Source organism: Pinus tabuliformis, chromosome 6 (genome assembly GCF_031772625.1).
Source record: "Pinus tabuliformis cultivar Carrire ecotype Pingquan chromosome 6, CPIR1, whole genome shotgun sequence".
Lineage (NCBI taxonomy): Eukaryota > Viridiplantae > Streptophyta > Pinopsida > Pinales > Pinaceae > Pinus > Pinus tabuliformis.
Window position 1 is genome coordinate 558,914,994 of NC_142292.1, and position 19,512 is coordinate 558,934,505.

The following is a 19,512-nucleotide window of genomic DNA, read 5'->3' on the forward strand; positions in this document are numbered from 1 at the left end:
TATTCTAGGTAAAAGCAAAACTGAAAACTCAAAATGAAAGCCTACCTACTCTATACTAATTAGAATTTACAAATTAGTTACGTGTAGTTAAACTTCCAATGAAGCCACTCACGTAGCAGTAACAACAATAGATTCAGTAGCAATTTTTCAAATGAAAAATGAAAATATTCGAGAGTGGATGAGTCTAGTTGTTGTAACTGCAAATCAACTAAAAAATAAAAAGATGAATCTAATCTAGTACTTACCTGGAACCATTGTTCGATAAAGCTTTGATAAGCACAATTTGTCTCACTCAGATCATGTTGTAACTCCTGTTCTTCTTCTCCGATCTGCTGTTCTTCTTCCTCGATCTCCTGTTCGAATGATTGTTCACCATGAGATACAAAGGATTCTTCAGATGTTGAATCTTTGTTTATTTCTTGGGGAGTAGTTGAACCTTTAATTCTTGTCAAGATCTCCTCTTCCAGGGAAGAAGAGATCCCGACTTCTGCTAGGATCTGAGTGAGTAGTTCCAAGCTGAAACTCATTGTTAAATCATGTTGAAAGAGATTCTAAAAACAAAAAAGAAAATCAGCACACTAAAAATTGAATTAAAAACAAAAGGACCACAGAAATAATCTTGAATTCAATACTCAATTAAACCCTCTTACAAGGACTGCTCATTAATTTAGTAATTGAATTCTTCAATTACAACCATGAACCATGAATTCATCAAACACTCTTCACAGTTGCGAAAATCAAACACACTTGCAGAAATTGAAATTCACACTTGCATAAATGTAAACACACCCTACATGCCCTGATCCATAAGAGGTCGAGCCCATTACGGTATCTCGAATGTGATGCGTAGGCTGTTCCCCACGTCTTACCACCTTAACACCTCGGAGTTAGGAACATGTCTAAACACACTTGCATGAAAAATCAAACTAAACTTCAATCCATCGTGCCTCCCCGGCAACGACGCCAAAATGTTGGGTGAAACTATGTTCGTTTAATTCTGTTGTAGTACTTGCCCAACTATTTAATTTGTCAATCCGAGGTCCGTAGACTTACGAGACACATGCACTATATATGCAGGACTGAAGTGGAACTAATCTAATCTAATCTAAATTACTGAAATCAAATTAATCTAAGAAGGCATTGAAACATTAACTATGAAAGCAGGAAATTGCATAAAGGAAAAGCAATACAACATGTGAAGAATTGAATGACAAACAACATATGTGAGCTCACAACAATAAAATTATCTCAAATTATATTACAAGAATCAAATTACAAATCATGAAAGCATAACAATAAAAGATGAAAAACTAAGAATTCCCTTTCATTATTCATTATTCCTTATTCCTTATTAAAATGAAGAGAGAGCACTCTCTTATATACATGAGGAAGATAACCTTCTCATAATTACATATCCAATATTCTCTCAAGCACTCTCAACTAATTTCCCATTATTACAAGATATGATCCCACAAATCTCTCAAGCATTTTTAACTACTTACCCATTATTACAAAATATGATCCCTTTGAATCCTCCATAAATCTCTCACATATCTTGGATAAGACATGCCAACCAAATCCTCCATGATTTTCTCCTTAGGAATTGGATAGGATATGTCAACCAAATCCTCCATGATTTTCTCCTTAGGAATTGGCTTGCATAATTATCTCCTTAATATGGTGGAGGAGATATTAATTCTTCACATATTTCCTACACATCACAAAACTCACATATTCTTGAGATATATATAAAAATATGTATAATTTCTAATATTTAATCATAAATTCACTTGTAATACAAAAATGAATAAAATGGAAAATAAGAAGGTGAAACCCAAATGTATTTATGAAAATGATATGATAAAAGGTTAATGGGATGATGAAATGTAAGGAATAATGAAGAAAAAGGTGGATGAAAATATGACATTTTTGAGTCCCAACACCCTATTTGATGAAACAAAAATTTCATAAAATGGAATCTAACTATGTTGCAGATCTAAGCGGTGACTATATCAGAATATAGTCTTTCCATGCTCAATCTTATGGTGAACAAATGGAGAAATTTGCATATAATCAATCTTCAACACAACTGTAATAAACCAAATCATATGAGAAACAATATGAACACACACACACAAACGTTAGCAATGTGTTAATATTGTAGAAATAAATGAACAACAATCAATTGCATAGGAATTGTACATTGAAATAGTGTTAAATCTATTGTTTCAACAATAGATAATTAGTGACATCTAAATCAATTTTAAAAACCATGCCTATATTACAATGCCGCAATACTCACAAAGTACTAGGATAAAACTATCAATCAAAATCTGAATTCAATTCTTCTTTCATGAAGGAAAATGCTACAAGAACCAAATTAATGCCTTCTATTAAAGAAATAGAGTTTTGAATACGATTCCTTAACCATTGATTCACAATGATTCCAATTGTCCCCTCACTCAAATTGAATAGTAGTATTTATACACATTACATTTCTTATTCTGAGCAAGAAAGAGTTGATAACAACCATGAGGATCTGAGATCCTCGTGTTGCTCTTAAGAGATAGACTAAGCTTGGCGAGAGTATAGATATGGTCTTTGGCGTTTACTCCAATTTGACCTTTGTGTTCACAAGGGTAGTTTTCATTGAGTGAGTTGGATCACTGCATTGTTATCCTCTCCCATTGTCCACTATGTTACTTGATTAGTATTTTTGGTGCATCCATCATTGTCCCAACTAGTGTAATGGAAACATAAAATAACAATGTGAATCCACTGTATTCGAATTTGCAGCAACAATTAACAATTTGTGTCACAACAACTGTAAACCATCAACGTTGAAAAAAAATCCCGTTAGTGTCACAACATCATAGAAAGGTGTCATAACAATGTAGAATGGTGTTGCAATAACATGGTTGGTGTTGCAACAATGGTGTCGCAGAAACAAAACTAGTGTTGTTGTAGCTCAATTGGCATTGCAATATTGTGCCCAATGTCACAACAATGTAAAATGGTTTCGCAACAATGCAGCCAATGTTTCAACAAATATGAAAACACTTTTAACCTTATTTGCACCAATTCTCAATGCCTCTTCATTAATAAGTGTAAAGGTTTTAGTTTTTCCTTGAATTACACTAGCATAATCCATTAAAATGACATGAACTAAGAAAAATCATACCTTAAGAAAAATAGATAATTATGCATAGGTTTAGACAAAAAGGATGGCTCAGGTGATGGTCAAAAGTGATTAAAAAAGTCAAAGGATGGGTGCAAAAATATGGTAGTTTAGGTGCCCATCACTTTAGATAACCAAGACCTCCAAAAAAATGGAATACGAATAAACACAAAAGAAGGGAGAGATTGTCTTTAACTTTGTCAACAATGATAAAACAACAATATTTATACTTTGTTTAAGGATTTGATTAAGTAAAAGGTTTTTAATAATAAATAAATAACATTAACTCAAGGATATTGACTTAGTTACTAAGATCAACTCAAAGGAGTGAACTACCAAAAAGGTACATGATATTCTAGGGTAACAAAACAAAGAAGGGTAGACAACATAAGTATAAAAACACTACCTCGAGAGAGAGATCCTGCATGTGTCTATAAAGCCTATTTTTTCTTTTAGTAGCATGGATCATGCATCGATGCAAATTAATAGTGCACTACAATCAACAATATATCTATCTATGCATTATCACAAAGAACCATTAACCAACTTAGTCAACATGGGGATATTACATACTCTTCCCTTAAAAGAGCATCATCTAGGAGTAAACTAAAGAGGTTTTCATGTGCCCTTATCATCATTTCCTTATCTTCCCAAGTTGATTTTTCCTCATCCTATATATCCCATTTGAACTTTAATTTGATCCATGGTATGATTTTATAGATTAATATGGTATAGGATTTGTACCATCTTCATTTGTATCACACCCTCATCTTGTACCTACAAATAAAAACAATCAATTGCATGTGAAGCATCATGCACACATTTTCTCAAAATTGAATCACAAAACACATTGTAAGAAGAATGTAGAGCAAGTATATAAGCCACGTGAGTTGCCTGATCATCAATCTCAAATGGCCCACAAAACCTTGGGGTTAACTTAGTATTCATCTTTCCATAATCAATAAGGGTACATCAATGACAACCAAAACATGGCTCCTTAAATCTCTCTCTCCATATGCAGGAAAACCTATGACTTCAATGATTAGCTCCTTTGTGGCTTGAAATGAAACTCCCCTAACAGTCACCTGATGACCATCGAAACCTTCAACAAATGCTCTAGCAACTTCATCATGGTAACCTGCACAACGAATGAAAAATTGCTCACAACCTACTTCCCAAAATTGCTGCTAAATTTTTAGATAAATCTCAAGTTGGTTGGGTGTCTTAGACTCGCTCCTGTTCAAGTTTTTTCTCCTTCCCATGTTCCTCACCACTAAGCAAAATCACAGGAAACGAGATTGCGATTTGATCCTTGGTTTCCGGGAATAATTTAACAACCCATCCTCATTTAGCATAGGAAATCTAATAGCTCAATCATGGGTTATACGGGTCTTACCATATGAGGTAAATTACTCCAGGGCGTGTTGAGTGGTACATAATTATAACGAACTGACAACTAATTTAAAAAAAAATCTTACACACAATCATGATATTTTAACCCACATTACCTCTCGGCGGCAAAATTCAGCAATTGATCACGTGACCTCACCATCTGATTCCTCAACACTTATTTGATAATGATTGTTCATTTTCTTATGTGTGTTCTGTCAATGCAATTTGGATATAAGACAAAAAAATTGAATTTCTCCTTTTGGCGCTGATGTCCTGAATGTTAGTGCATTTTTAAAATTTTCAAAAATACAATAACGCTGAGACTCCTATTTTCAGGGATTTGACCGTGTTTATTACAAATTTGCGTGACACTCCCATTGTTAGTGCTTTAAAATTTCTAGACTAAAAATTTGATAAAAACTGGCTCCACGGGGATGTTTTCGATCATGGATGGCAACAAGAACCCCATAGACCAGATTCCTATTTATTACAATGAGTTTTCTTTAAAGAAATACTTTTGACTGACTCTTATTCAATAAGAAAACCATTTTTCAAAACTATTATTTATAAACTCTTTTGGAATTGAAAAATAAAATAGCTAAGGTAAAACAATTTTATTATCTGATAACCACTTATCAGAACCTTAGGGCCTTCTCCTTGGGCTTCAAGTCCTTCAAAATGTTTATCCACACTTACAAGTTTTCAAATAACATGGATATATACAATGGCACAGTGGAATGCGATTTTGTCAAGAAATATAGTGTTTCAAAAACAACCCGTTGACTATACCTCGAAGCAATAGATATCCTTTTAAATCATTCAGAATAAAAGCATTCTTGCCACGTTAAGTTGCAATTTGATAAGGGCCCTTCCAAATATGATCGAACTTCCCATGTTTACCTTTCTCCTCATTGTGTGCATCCCATTTCAAAACTAGGTCTAGGCATTTAAAATCATCTTCTTTTGTCTTTTTTTAAAATACCTTCTTCATATTTTCTTGGAGATCTTGAGATTGTGCATATAATTTTTCTCTGTTTTCCGGCACCTCTATCATTTGACTAATTCTTCTTTGAAGAAGATTCAATTCCTCTCCTAGCTGGTGTATGTACCTCATAACTGGTATCCAAATTGAAATTGGGAAAGCTGCATCAACACGATATACTCACTGAAAATGAGTGGTACTAATTGATCTCTTTTTATTGACCCTATCTATCCACAAGGAAATTGACCCTATCTACCCACAAGGAAATTGACCCTATCTACCCACAAGGAAAAATTAACCTTTGTATGTCAAGCTTTTTTATTATCCTCTAACAATTTCTTGATGATTTCGATTAAGCTCTTGTTTGATGAATCAACTAGTCCACTACATTGAGGGTAATAGGCTATAGAGTGACTAAGATTTATATTATATTCATCACAAAATTTTATCAGTCTTTTGGATTTAAAACATTGAGCATTATCAGTGATGATTCTTTTTGCACTACCAAATCTGGAAAGAATATTTTCTGAAAGTGGTATAACAATAAGATCAATAGATTTCCTGCTTGGGAGAGCCTCAATCCATTTGGTAAAATAGTCAGTCCCTATCAATATCCATTTATGTTGCACTGAATATGCTGGATGAATCTCGCCTATAACGTCAAGGCCCATTGCTGAAATGATGCTTCTATAGAAATAATTTAAGGGTAGAGACATCAACTTAGATTTTCCTTCAAATAGTTTACATTTATGACATGTTACAACTTCCTTATGAACATCAGAAAAAACAGTAGGCCAATAAAACCCTTCTCTCAATATTTTGTCCACAGTGGCTTTCCAATAATTGTGACCGCCACATGCCCCCTCATGGAATTCTTTCATCATCTTCTTGGCTTCATTTTCAAGTAAAAAATTCAGTAAAATACCTCGTGGTTCTTTCTAGAACAAATAACCATCTAGCATACAATATTTAGCAGATTTAAGTTTTGGGAACCTAACCCAAGTTTTATTTATTCCTGGTGGAGCCCACACTTTTTGCAGAGTATAAACAATATCAGTATACCATGAAAAAGATTTAAAACAATCATCCACTAGTACAATTATTTCATCCTCTGTTTTGTTTGATAATTCCATAGTCAGATTGATCCCAAAAGTCCTGAGATTTGCTTTAGTCATTAGTCTAGCTAAGCCTTGTCCCTTTATTAGTTGTTGGGCTTGATTTCTAGATCAAATTCCAGCATTTTGATAATCCACTTTCCCCTCGTACTAGCACTGTCAGGCTGGATTAAAATACTTTTTACTACACCATCTAGTACCTAGGAAATTATATGAGAATGAAGTACAAAAACTCTGAAATCCTTGAGTGATTTTATCAATGCATATGCATGTTTATTCGTTATATCATATTTGAGTTCAGAATCTCTCAATGCTCTGCTGAAAAAAGAAATGGGATGTTCATGGCCTTCTGCATTTTTCTGAAGCAAGACACTCGAGATGGTGTGCTCGGACGCAAAAGAGAATATCACATTTTTTTTAGAAAAATGAGGACTAGTGAGAAAAGGAGCTTGGCCCAGAGCTTTCTTGATGTCATTAAAATATTCTTTAACCTAATCAGTCCATTTAATCTCAATGCCTTTCTTCAACATGCTTGTGATAACTTTCAGAATCTTGGCAAAATTAGGAATGAAACTGCATAAAAAAATTACCTTACCTAGGAATGAATGCACTTCTTTCTTGTTTCTTGGTTGTTAAGTATTCTGTATAGTTGTTACTCTGCTAGGATCAATTTTAATACCTTCCTTTGACAATATATGGCCTAGTAACTTCCCTTCATTCATGGAAAAATGAGACTTCTTCGGATTTAATGAAACTCCAAATTTTCTGCATTTTGTGAAGACTATTCTCAAATGCTTTAAATGAGAAGACTCAGACTTTGAAAAACTGTAATATCATCTAAGTATATTACAACAAACTTATCTCTTTCATCAACAAATGTTATATCCATTGCTCGTTGGAAAGTGGCCCCGACATTCATGAGCCCAAAGGGCATCTTTGAGTACATGAATGTACCCCACGGTGTAGTGAAGGTAATTTTGTCTTGATCTTTCAGATTTACCAGTATCTGATTATATCCAGAGAATCCATCAAGCATAGAAATTATTTCAGACCCAACCACTTTCTGCAAAATGTGATCCATCTTGGGTAAAGGATAATTATCCTTCAAAGAAAATTTGTTTAGATTCCTGAAATCTACGCAGAGCCTGATTCCCCACTTTTTTTCCTTACTAGGACCAAATTAGCTATCCAATTTGAAAATCTTAAAGGGATAATGATCTTCATGGCTAAGAATCTTTTAACTTCCTTTCAATTAATGGCATAAACTTAGGGTTGGTTCTTCTTAATTTCTGCTTGAAGGGATTTTCATTTTCTTTGAGTGGAATGGTGTGCTGAATGACAATCTTATCATAAAATTTTAGATCCTCATATCTCCAAGAAAATACATCTAAAAATTCCTTCAACAAATCTACATATTGTTGCTTTTGTTCTATTTTCAAAGTATTAGAAACCTTGACTACTTTTGGATTGTGTTCTTTCCCTAAATTATAATCCTCTATTTCTCCATCACTTGGAAAAATTATAGGTTTGATAGACACATCATTTGAGTCATTTTTTTTTCTAAAGGAACTAAACCCCTATGGATTATGTTATTATTGAGTTGAATGATATCCTGTCCAGCGATGGCATTTAAGCAGGTTGTTGCCTCTGGATTTTTTTGCTGTGGTTTCATCATCATCTTTATCAATTGGAGTATTAATAAATTCATTAGTCCTCTCTAGAAATCTTCTAATTTTCTGATCATCCTCAAAAACTTGCCAATGTTTAGTATTTTCCAGGATAGAAGGTTTGTGTCTCACATTAATTTCATATTTTATGTTTGGGTAAATGGTAATTCTAAAGGCGCTGGCAGCAATGGCTAAAGAATCTTCAATTTCATTCTCTTCTCTAGAAATAAGAGAAATTTCAGGCTTTCAAAAAGAAATTAGCAAACATGTCCCATACCTCATTTCGATAATCCCTCATCCTTGGGTGTCTAGTTTGATATATGACTTTGACCTATTTAACAACAACCTCTGAATCTCCAAAAATACGAACTCTCTTCGCCTTATGTTCTCTTAAAAAATTCAACCCAATGATTAGAGCTTCGTATTCTGTGTTAGCACCTAAATCTGCCTTAGGCTGAAGGAAGGCAAAATTCAGGGTAACCACAAACCACGCTCAGTCTGGTAGCTAGCCCTACCAGAACAGGAGAGGGCTCTCTCCGAGTCACGCTTAGTGAATAGATAAACGAAACAGTCTGAGATGACTTACAGTGAAATATTGATCTTAGGCTAGTAAGTGAATATGGATACAAGAAACAATTTTTTATGAATGACTGAGTTTCTGGGATGGTATGGGACCAACGGACAACAATGAACAGAGAATTTAATACAAAGGCACAGATTATTTCATGAGGCAAGACTGGCGGAAAGTATAGAAATTTAGTTCGAAATAATGCGGAATGGAGAGATTGCTTAGGAGAGTGAAAAGGGCATAAGTACATGAATCCTTTTCAACGGAAGAAAAACACTGAACATGAAATTTTCCCACAGGCAGAGCAATATAAATGAATTCTACCTTATCTAACTTAGAAAATTTCACTGGAAATGAATATGAAATGAACTGTGAAACATAACGAAATAAATATGAAACATAAGAGACACATTTGCTACACTCACAATCACATGAATCTCATGAAACAGAGCTGCTGCCTTTCATTAATCCTCTGTCAAAATATACAAAGAAGAAACAGAATTTCTTTCCCACAGTCTCCCAGAAGTTACAAGCCAACCAACCCCTTGCAAATAGTTTGCATACAATATATAGAATGTGCCATGAAGATATAGAACGCGCAAGGGTTGGGGAGTTACTCGAATCATTACAAAATGGAGGTGGAAATCCAACCATTAGCTACAGGTGCAGCGTTACAAACATGACAAATGGCTTGGGTGATTGTTTGCCCTCCTTTTCCACTTGGATAGAAGCCAATCTGGAGTGAAAATACTTTAAATTCTGCCTTAGGTGCTGAAAAAGTGAAGTGTAGATGAGAGGGCCTGCTTGTGAAAAGTCGTGAATCGAAATTTCGCGAAACGAAGGTGAAATTGGTCTTTTTCCCTATATGTGCCGCGCCACTTTGGAGGCTGTTTTGAGGTACCTACAGGAGTCAAAATTGTGCCCAAGTGTGCTTGTTGGAAAGCTTGGCCTGTCTACTTTCCAACCCAAGTGGAATTTCTGATTTTGGTGCTCATTTGCCCCTCCAAATCTTCATTCTCCCAAGACTAATTCCTGTGTGTCCAAATAGGGGCAGAGAGGTCATTTTTTGAGTGTTTTTGACCTCCTGGAGACTCAAATCATGCCCAAATTTCTTGTCCAAGCACCAGTAGTCGTGATTTTGCATGATGAATCCAAAAATGCAAACCATTTGTGATTTGGAGCTCCCAATCCTAAGCTTGGCGCCACAGGGAGAAAAAACCTGTGTTGTGACCAAAAATTTGCCATGTGACCAAAATTGCCCCAAATTTCTTGAAATTTGGGCTGGAGATCCTCTATGAGGTGCTATGCTGGGCCAAAGAGGCTTCGGCCAATATCTGAAGTTGATCGAGCTCCCTTTGCCTCTTTTTCTTCTTGATTGCCTTCCTCAATTTCGCCTTCAAATTCCTAATTCGGGCCTTGCATACTTTGTTTCGCGCCATGTAGTGGAAAGCCATGTGTCTCAGCAATGCATGGTCCTTGTCGGCCTTGTCCAGCAACCTCTCCAAGTGCATGTTAACTCTCTCAAGATTGGCCTCCTGATCCTCATTGATCTCTTGCTCCAATGACGTGAGCTCAACTCTTCTCCTTTGTGCATCTTGGCGATGCTCACGAATGTTTTGTAGCTCCTTGATCGCTTGCTGATCCTCAAGCTATTTGTTCCTCTGCTCCAGATATTTCATGTTTCACTCAGCCCTCTCCAAGTCAAGGGATAAGTCTTCGATCTCTGATTGCTGCTCTTGGATGATCTCTTTGAGCTATGCACTTGTCGGTTCTGTGTCTGTCTCATCATCATGAAGGAGAAAAAATTTGGTCTCTCATTCACCTGATGGCTCACCTGACGGCCCCTCATCCTGCATTGGATCCTTTCCTTTGTCCTATTCCTGTGATGTTGATGGAGGAAGCGAGGCCCTTTCCACCTCGGGTGGAGATAACACTCGCTTTGCTGCTGCAAACAAACGTCTGGTGCCTTTCTGATATGTAATGAAAACCGGAACACTAGCAGTCTCATGGTGCTCATAACGATGAGAAGGTTCACCCTCTTTCTTAACCTCTGATAATACCTGTGAAGTGCTGAAGAAGTCACGGGAGATGAAGTCCTCCCAAGCAATGCCCTGCAATCCCAGCTGATGATCCACCAAAATCCTAATAAGAGCAAAGTGATAAACACTGTTAAGTTGCTGCTGAGGGGTCTTGTGCTGCATGAAGGTGTTCATCCTCTCTATGTTCCTGTAAATGAAAAATGGGATGTTCATCATCTGTACCCTGGTAAAGTGCATGAGCAACCTGATGTGATAGGCATATAGACGAGAGAACCTCCCCTCACAGCTGAAGTACTTCATGATCAACTTCATGAGTGGAGCATATTCATCTTTCAAATATCTGAATGGAAATGTTGTTGTGAGGTGCCTCGAGCAACTGGCCTTAATATAAGGCTCATAATGTTGCCGATCAACTTTCTGTTTCTTGTGCCATGTTTCTCCAACATTCGGTATACCGGTTGCTAATGAGACAGTTTCGGGTGTTAGTGTGAAGGTGACCCCGGCCAAGATAGAATCATCTCCATGTAGGTGAAGCACAAAAAGACGGGCCAACTCATGATGAACTCGAACATTAGCCACTCTTTGACAAAACTCAAAACATGATAGATGCTGGAAACATGACATAGCAAGAGGGCATGCCTGCAATTCTGTGAGGGTGTTTGGCTCATCCCTAACATGTTTTCCACTTTTGTGATGTCTCCTGGGAGCCTGTTCTTCTGAGGATGAATCACTTTGTGTTTCCATCTCATACTCTGATGAATGTTGTGATGCCATGACTACTGTGTGTATTGTATTTAGGTTGCCCTTTGATGATGGTGTGAAGCAGGGTACTTTTGTGATATCTTCCACCAAGGGGAACAATGAAACAAAAGGGAGTATTAGGAGGGGAGTAATGTGATGGGAATAGGGGTTATGGGGAGAAGTTTGTTTAGGGATATGTAGGGGGGTTTGGGGATTTTGATAGGGTAGGGTTTTGGGGTTTATATTGAAAAATAAGAGGAGGGGAAAGAGAATAGGGTTTGGTAGTGTTTTAGGGTAGGGATAATAGGAAAAATGAGAAAGGGAGGATAGGGAAAAATGGTAGATGAGGGAAAAATGCTGGGTGAAAATGGAACCTTGGCCTCAATACCACAACTATGCTACCCTAGCAACAATGGCTTTGGTGTTTTCTAGTGGTTGGTTTTATGAATTTTAGTTGCCACTATAACTAGCCATGGACCACCATAACCTTCGCAAAAATACATGAGCCATCAAGATTTATAGCTTACCTATCTATTTGAGGGGCTTCACAAGAAGTTTGAGGAAATTTGGCACGGTTCTGGCCCTTTGTGGGTGTGCGCCGCGCACAAAACCCAGTGCGCCGCGCCTTGGGTGTGCGCTGCACCTGTTGAAAATTTGAACTGAGGGGTGGCTTTGCGTGTGCCGTTCCCTCTGTGTGTGCCGCGCCCCTGTGTATATGCGCTGCGCCCTGAAAACTGCCTCCAACCTTGCTCCAAACACGCACGATGCACACTCAAACACTTTGCAATGTTTCCCTATGCACTTGAGTTGCACAATGACTTTGATTTTGGTGGAAACTTGTATATAAAGACTTGGAAGTCATGGGTTAAATTTTTTCTTCTCCAAAAACCCATTTTTCTAATGTTATGTTTTGACACTTTTTCACTGACTTAAAGCAACACTGATTTTCACTTTCCCTTTGAAGTTTTAGCTCAAATGATGAAATTTTTGGCACTTTTTGCAGGGATTTCACGATAGGACATTTGGCCATGGAAACCATGCCTACATCTGAAGAAATAAATTGGCGACCTTTTGAAATTTTTATCACAAATGACACTGTTTGACTTTTCTTCAAAACGGAGTTTTGAAGAACAGTCGAAGTTTATCAATATGACGATGAAACTCTCTGAATCATTACTTTGTAAGGGCCTCACTCTGGCCTGCATGGCTTTACTGGACATATTTAAAGACCAAATTGATTAATCCCTAGACTTGATGATCGAAAATGACTTTTGTCCATTAAAGGACCAGACCTTGACTCTCATGGACTTTGGTGATCATTGACAAAAGACCTAAGCCAGCAGGAGCCAGTCATGGGGGGAAATGACTAGCAATGACTTTTTCCGTCAGAATATGGCATGCCCCTAGCGGAATGCAGCTGAGTGAATGGAGCAGGACTCCTAAAAATGAAATGCATAAAGAGTTTTGATCTCTGACGGAGGACTGACCAGACCCACTCTAACATTGGCTCCAATGGGGGATGGTAGCTCCTTGGAGGTGCCAAGAACAACAGATCTCTGGAAGAGCTAGATAGTGCCTTCATCCATTGGACTATGGAGTCATTTTTTCGACAAACAACACAGGACTCTGACTCATTTATGAAACTAAAATGACCAAAAAATTGACTCAAACTTGACATTGAAATGACTTGAAGACTAACTTGACAAACTGAAACCAAACTGAAATAAAAATGGTATTTACAATGATAGTGGAAGCGACGTTAATATACTCAGAAATGGTACTGCTTGAGCAGCCGGCCATTGATCGGCCCTCCTGGACAATCTTCCCCGTTCATTTCCCTCAGAAGAAAGGCATTTTGACCCTGATATGCTGCAATCTTGAAAGGACCTTTCCAAAGATTCTTGAACTTACCGTGCTTACCTTTTTCCTCATTCCTTGCATCCCACTTCAGCACCACATCATCCAACTGAAATTTATCCGCCTTTGCTTTTCTGTCATAAATTTTCTTGATCTTCTCCTGCAATTTGGATGTGTTCTTGAAAACTTCTTCTCTGGTTTGTTGCAAGTGGACCATTTGATTCAACCTTCTTTGCATGGGATCTTCTTCACTGCGAGCCTCCTGAAGAAGTTTGACTACCGGGGTAGCGAGAGAGGTAGGAAATACTGTATCAACTCCATAAACAAGCTTGAACGGTGATGTACCAATGGATTTCTTCTGATTGACCCAATCTTCCCAAAGTGCATTGACCAACCTCTTATGCCAGCTTTTCTTATTTATTTCCAGCAGCTTCTTGATGATGTTGACCAATGATTTGTTCGAAGACTCTGCCAATCCATTGCCTTGCGGATGATAGGCAGTTGAGTGACCCAAAATGATGTGATATTTATGACAAAACTCTACCATCCTTTTTGATTTGAAAGCTGCTGCGTTATCAGTGATTAACTTATTCGGGCAACCAAAGCGAGACAAGATGTTATTTTCAAGGAATGAAATGATTACCGCATCAGTAGCTTGCCTGGTGGGAATTGCCTCGATCCATTTCGTGAAATAATCTGTCGCTATGAGGATCCATCTATGCTGACTGGAAGAAGCGGGATGAATTTCACCAATGAAATCCAATCCCCATTGCTGGAAAGGAGCACTCACCTCAATAGGCTTAAGTGGCAAAGGCTGTAACTTCTGCTTTCCTTCGAAAATCTAACACTTATGACAACGCTTGACAAACTTATATACATCTGCAAACAATGTTGGCCAATAGTATCCTGCTCTCAGAATTTTATTTGCTGTTGACTTCCAAAAAAGGTGACCACCACAGTCTCCTTGGTGGCAGTCCTCCATGACCTGCTTTGCTTCTTCTTCCACCAAACAATTCAAAAGAACACCACCGGGATCTTTCCAATAAAGTGCAGAATTTAGAATGCAAAACTTGGCAGCCTTTAGTTTGAGAGTTCTAGCTTTGTTTCTAGTCATGCCGGGCGGTGGTGACAAATTTTTAAGCACATATATGATATCTGAATACCACGGAGAGAGAGCAAACATTTTAGATACCTGAATTGATGATCCTTCCTCATTCTCATCGGACATAGCAGCGATCAGATTTATGTCCAAGGCGTGCAAGTTTGATTCGGCCATTAACTTTGCTAATCCCTGTCCTTTAACCAGCTTCGTGGGCTTTATTTCCACATCATATTCCAGCAAGGCTGCAACCCATTTGCCTCGTCTTCCTTCCAGATCGGTCTGCACTAAAACATCTTTGACAACAACGTTAGGAACATAGGCCAAAATATGAGAATGTAGAATATATACCCGGAAATCTTTCAATGCCTTCACAAGTGCAAGGGCTTGCTTCTCAATGATGTTGTATTTTAAGGCTGCATCTCTTATAGCTCTGTTGAAGAATGCAATGGGTCTTTCATGATCATCTCTTTTCTGCAATAATACAACTGCCATAATGTGCTCCGAAGAAAATGAAAACAATATGAAATCCTGAGTGTAGTCCGGGCTGACTAGAATGGGAGCTGAAGAAAGAGCCAATTTGACTAAATTGAAAGATTTTACAGCCTCCTCCGTCCACTTCACTTGGCTGTCCTTCTTAAGCATGTTTGTCATCTCTCTTAGGTGCTCAGCAAGATTAGGTACAAAGCGGCGTAGAAAATTCATTTTACCATTGAAAGATTGTATCTCTTTCTTATTCCGGGCAGATTGATTTGCTGAATTGCTTGCACACGTGCTGGGTCAATACGAATGCCATCTTTTGAGATAATGTGCCCGAGTAATTTGCCTTCCTCCATGGCGAACAAGCTCTTTTTCGGATTCAGCGACAAGCCATATTTTCTGCACTTTTGAAAGATAGTTTTTAGATGGTACATGTGCTCTTCATCAGATTTGGAAAACACCATCAAATCGTCCAGGTACAAAACCAAAAAGACATCCTTCTCATTTGCAAAAGCCAAGTCCATTGCACGCTGAAATGTGGCACCCGCATTCTTTAAACCAAAAGGAATTTTAGCGTAATGAAAGGTTCCCCATGGAGTGGTGAACGCTGTCTTGTCTCGATCATCTTCATGGAAAGAAACTTGGTTATATCCGGAATAACCATCAAGTAGTGACATACGAGATGCTCCCACTACTCGCTGAAGTATATGGTCCATTTTGGGCAGTGGATAATTATCTTTCAACGAAACTTTATTGAGATTTCTAAAATCAATGCATAAGCAAATCTCACCTGTCTTCTTTCGTATGGGCACCAAATTAGAGATCCAATCTAAAAATCTGATGGGAACAATGATCCCTGATTTGTACAACCTGTTTATCTCCTTTTCAATAGATGGCAGCAACTTTGGATTTAGCCTTCTCAACTTCTGTCTGAATGGTTTTTGATTGGGCTTGATGGGTATAGTGTGCTGAATTATATTGGTATCATATGTCCTTAAGTCAGAATAGTCCCAAGCAAACAAATCTGCAAATGAAGCTAGAAAATTGATGTATTTGTCCTTGATCTTTGGCGGCAATGTTTTGGACAATTTTACCAACTTAGGATTAGCAGCTGTTCCGATGTTGACCTCTTCTACACCCTTCTTTGTTGGCTGCAATGTTGGCTTGCGGGCTACATCATCTTGATCAAAAAGTTCTTCTAAAGGTATTAAGCCTTTAGGAATAACATTATTTTTCAGCTGCAACACATCCATTTCATTGATCTGCACCTCATCTGTACCATTACCTTTACCATCGTAATTTTATACATCAATTGAGGTCTCTTTGAACTTGCCTTTGTTTTGCAGAAAATCATCAATCTCCTTATCATCTTGGAACACTTGCCAATATCTCTGATTGTCTGGGACAGTCGGACGATGCTTGACATGGATTTCACATTTATTGCTAGAGTTCATTGGGATCTTCAAACTACTTGCTACCTTGGCAAGAGCGTCAGCAATACTATTTTGTATACGAGGCATGCATGTCAAGGTGTATTCTGAAAATAATTTTAGGATGTCTAGAATTGCATTACGGTAAGCCCGCATCCTAGGATGCTTTGCTCGATACTCGCCTCCGACCTGCTTAATTACCAATTCAGAGTCGCCATATACTGAAATCCTCTTAGCATTCAACTTTCTTAGAATCTTTAGGCCAGCAATCAGAGCTTCATACTCAGCTTCATTGTTTGAACACTCAAAAGCCAACTTGTAAGAGCATACCCGCACGTTACTAGGCACTTTGTTCGGGGCAGAGAAAGGACTGCGTACCCAAATTCCAATTCCAACGCCATCATTTCCCACTGCTCCATCGAAATCCATGGTCCACAAACCTTCTTCCTCCTCTTGCAAGTGCTAGAAATCTGTTTGTTGTGCCTTGTCTGCTTGCTGTCCATTACTTTCAGCTGATTGCCCAATAGTGTTCTGCTGTTCTTGTCCTTCTTTCTTTAAAATTTCTCTGAAATTTTCTGTTATTTCCGGAATATCATCTGCTTCAACTAACTGACTATCTATATCATTGAAACTATCTGAATACAAAACAAAAGACTCTAAATCTGTATGTACATAGTTAATTGGATGATTTATTGGTTTCTCCTTGCTTGTGATCATGTATTTCATTTTTTGTTCCCGATACAATTTCCTCATTTGTCCAAACACCGGAATCGTTGCATAGGAGAAATCTAGTTGTAGTGTCCCTTTCAATTTCGCTACCCAAGACCTGGAAAGAAGCATGCCAAACCTGGGAGGAATATCTGCTACAACAACATCCATCAAAACATTCTTCATTGGGAGCTGATCCAGACTCACAACCAAGTCTTTGATGAGTCCTATACATCTTACTCTGTTGGAATCAAACGAATAGAGATCATGGTATTGCCGGGTGATGTCCAGACCAAGCTTATCCATGATAGCCTTGGGCATGAGATTGTGAGAAGCTCCGGAATCGAACATGGCATTATGTAACACAAAATCATGCAACCTTAAACTGATATAAAAGGGTGGCACATCACTATCAGGAGACTCACCATTCGATGCTGGACAAAAATTCATTTCAGGTTGATCGTCCTCAACATTCACCATGTCGGACATTGGGTCCAAATTCAACATTTTAGATACTTGCCCTCTATAACTGCTGTTCCTCATTATTTCAGTCAAGGGAATGGATACTTTCAATTTAGAAATCTCGTTCTCTAAATTAAAAGCCGGAATATTTTCTACCTCTTTGACTGGGATTTCTTTTTTTTCCTTTTCTTTCGATGCAACTTGCTGTTGTTATTGTTCCGCTGATGGTGATTTTCTGCTCTCCGGACCAACCACCTCCTTTCCTTTCCTTTGTGTAACTTCAACATCCTTCCTTTTCTGAATTGTTTTGACCGACACATCTCTGTTTCTAAGTGAATATCGCTGCTGCTGGGCGGACAGAGCATTCATGTAGCCTCTTTGGTACTCATCTGATTCTTCCTCCAAGACGGTGTCGTTTGCTAGAATGAAGTCTACATCTTTGTGTACAGCCGAACTTTCTGCATACTCCTCCTCCTCAGTGAGATAAATAGGCAAATCATTTGGATTAAAGAGGTGGTTTTCTTCACCTATTACATTCCCATCCTCATCTGATTCCGGTCCATGCACAAAATTTTGCTGCAAAGTTGTTTGTACTGGTTATTGTGCTATCTGCTCTTGGGCTCGCTGATCTCTCTGTCTTATTCTATATTGTGGTTGTTGCTGACCACGAAAGTTAGGATTTCTAACTTGTGGCTCCGGTTTTTCAAGTTTCACCCTTTCAAGCATCTTCTCTACTTTCTTTAGTAATTGATCCATCGAGGAAAACTCTTCCTTGACTGTGACCTTCTTTTCTGCTTTCGCTCTAGCTCTTTTGGACAATAGATTTGCTTCAACGCTAACCGCTATCTTCTGCATGTCTTCGATTGTGGCCGGTTCTCTCTCTCTTAATTGATAAGCCATGTCAGCACCAAAACCATCCGGGAATTTCACCATGGCTAGTTCCACAGGTGGCCTTAGATGATCTGGAATTTCGTTATAAACTGAATTGAATCTAACGCAATAGTCTTGGATCGACTCACCAGCGTTTCGTTTGATTTGCTCATATTCAGCCAAAATTTGAAGAGGATTCTTTTTCACTTCCCATCGGTTTAAAAATTGTCTTTGTAGGTCGGCCAAGGTAGCGATACTTTCCGTCGACAAACCTCTGAACCATTTCCTCACATCACCTGCAAATGTCTGTACAAAGAGTCTCATTGCCACATTCTCCGCATTGATCTCATGAAGCTCATAGAAATCTGCCATTCTGTCCACATGTTGCTGAGCAGTAATGCTGTTAGGAGTGCCATAAAAAATGGGATTTTTCTTTGATAATTTGCGGGCATATCATCTAGAACTTGAGGCAGAACCAGGGGTGCAAAACGGGCAGCCATCACTCTTGGTGGATTTGGCCTTGGAGGTTTTGGAGGAGTGTGCACAGTTTGTAAGGGGCTAGCAATTGGATTTTGAAGCTATCTCACAATATAATTATCAATTGACCGGTTAGCCCTTTTGGTTTCTAGGTCTACAAAAAATTTTGGATCGAGGACAGTATAGTCAACAGCCCTTTCGGATTTGGTCTCGAACAACGATAGTTCAAACTGCTCATCAAACTCAAGCTCTTCAAGATACTCAAAAATGTCAGGACAGGAATGGGATTTGAACACGGGAGTTATAGTGCTCTCTTGACGAAGGAGTCTTGGAATCAAGTTGGGGTTTTTGTAAATATGAGGAGGATCCGGATCTGGATTGGCTTTGGTATATCGTCTTGAAGCCAGCGTGCTATTTTCGAAAAAATCAGAAGGACATGAACAACTT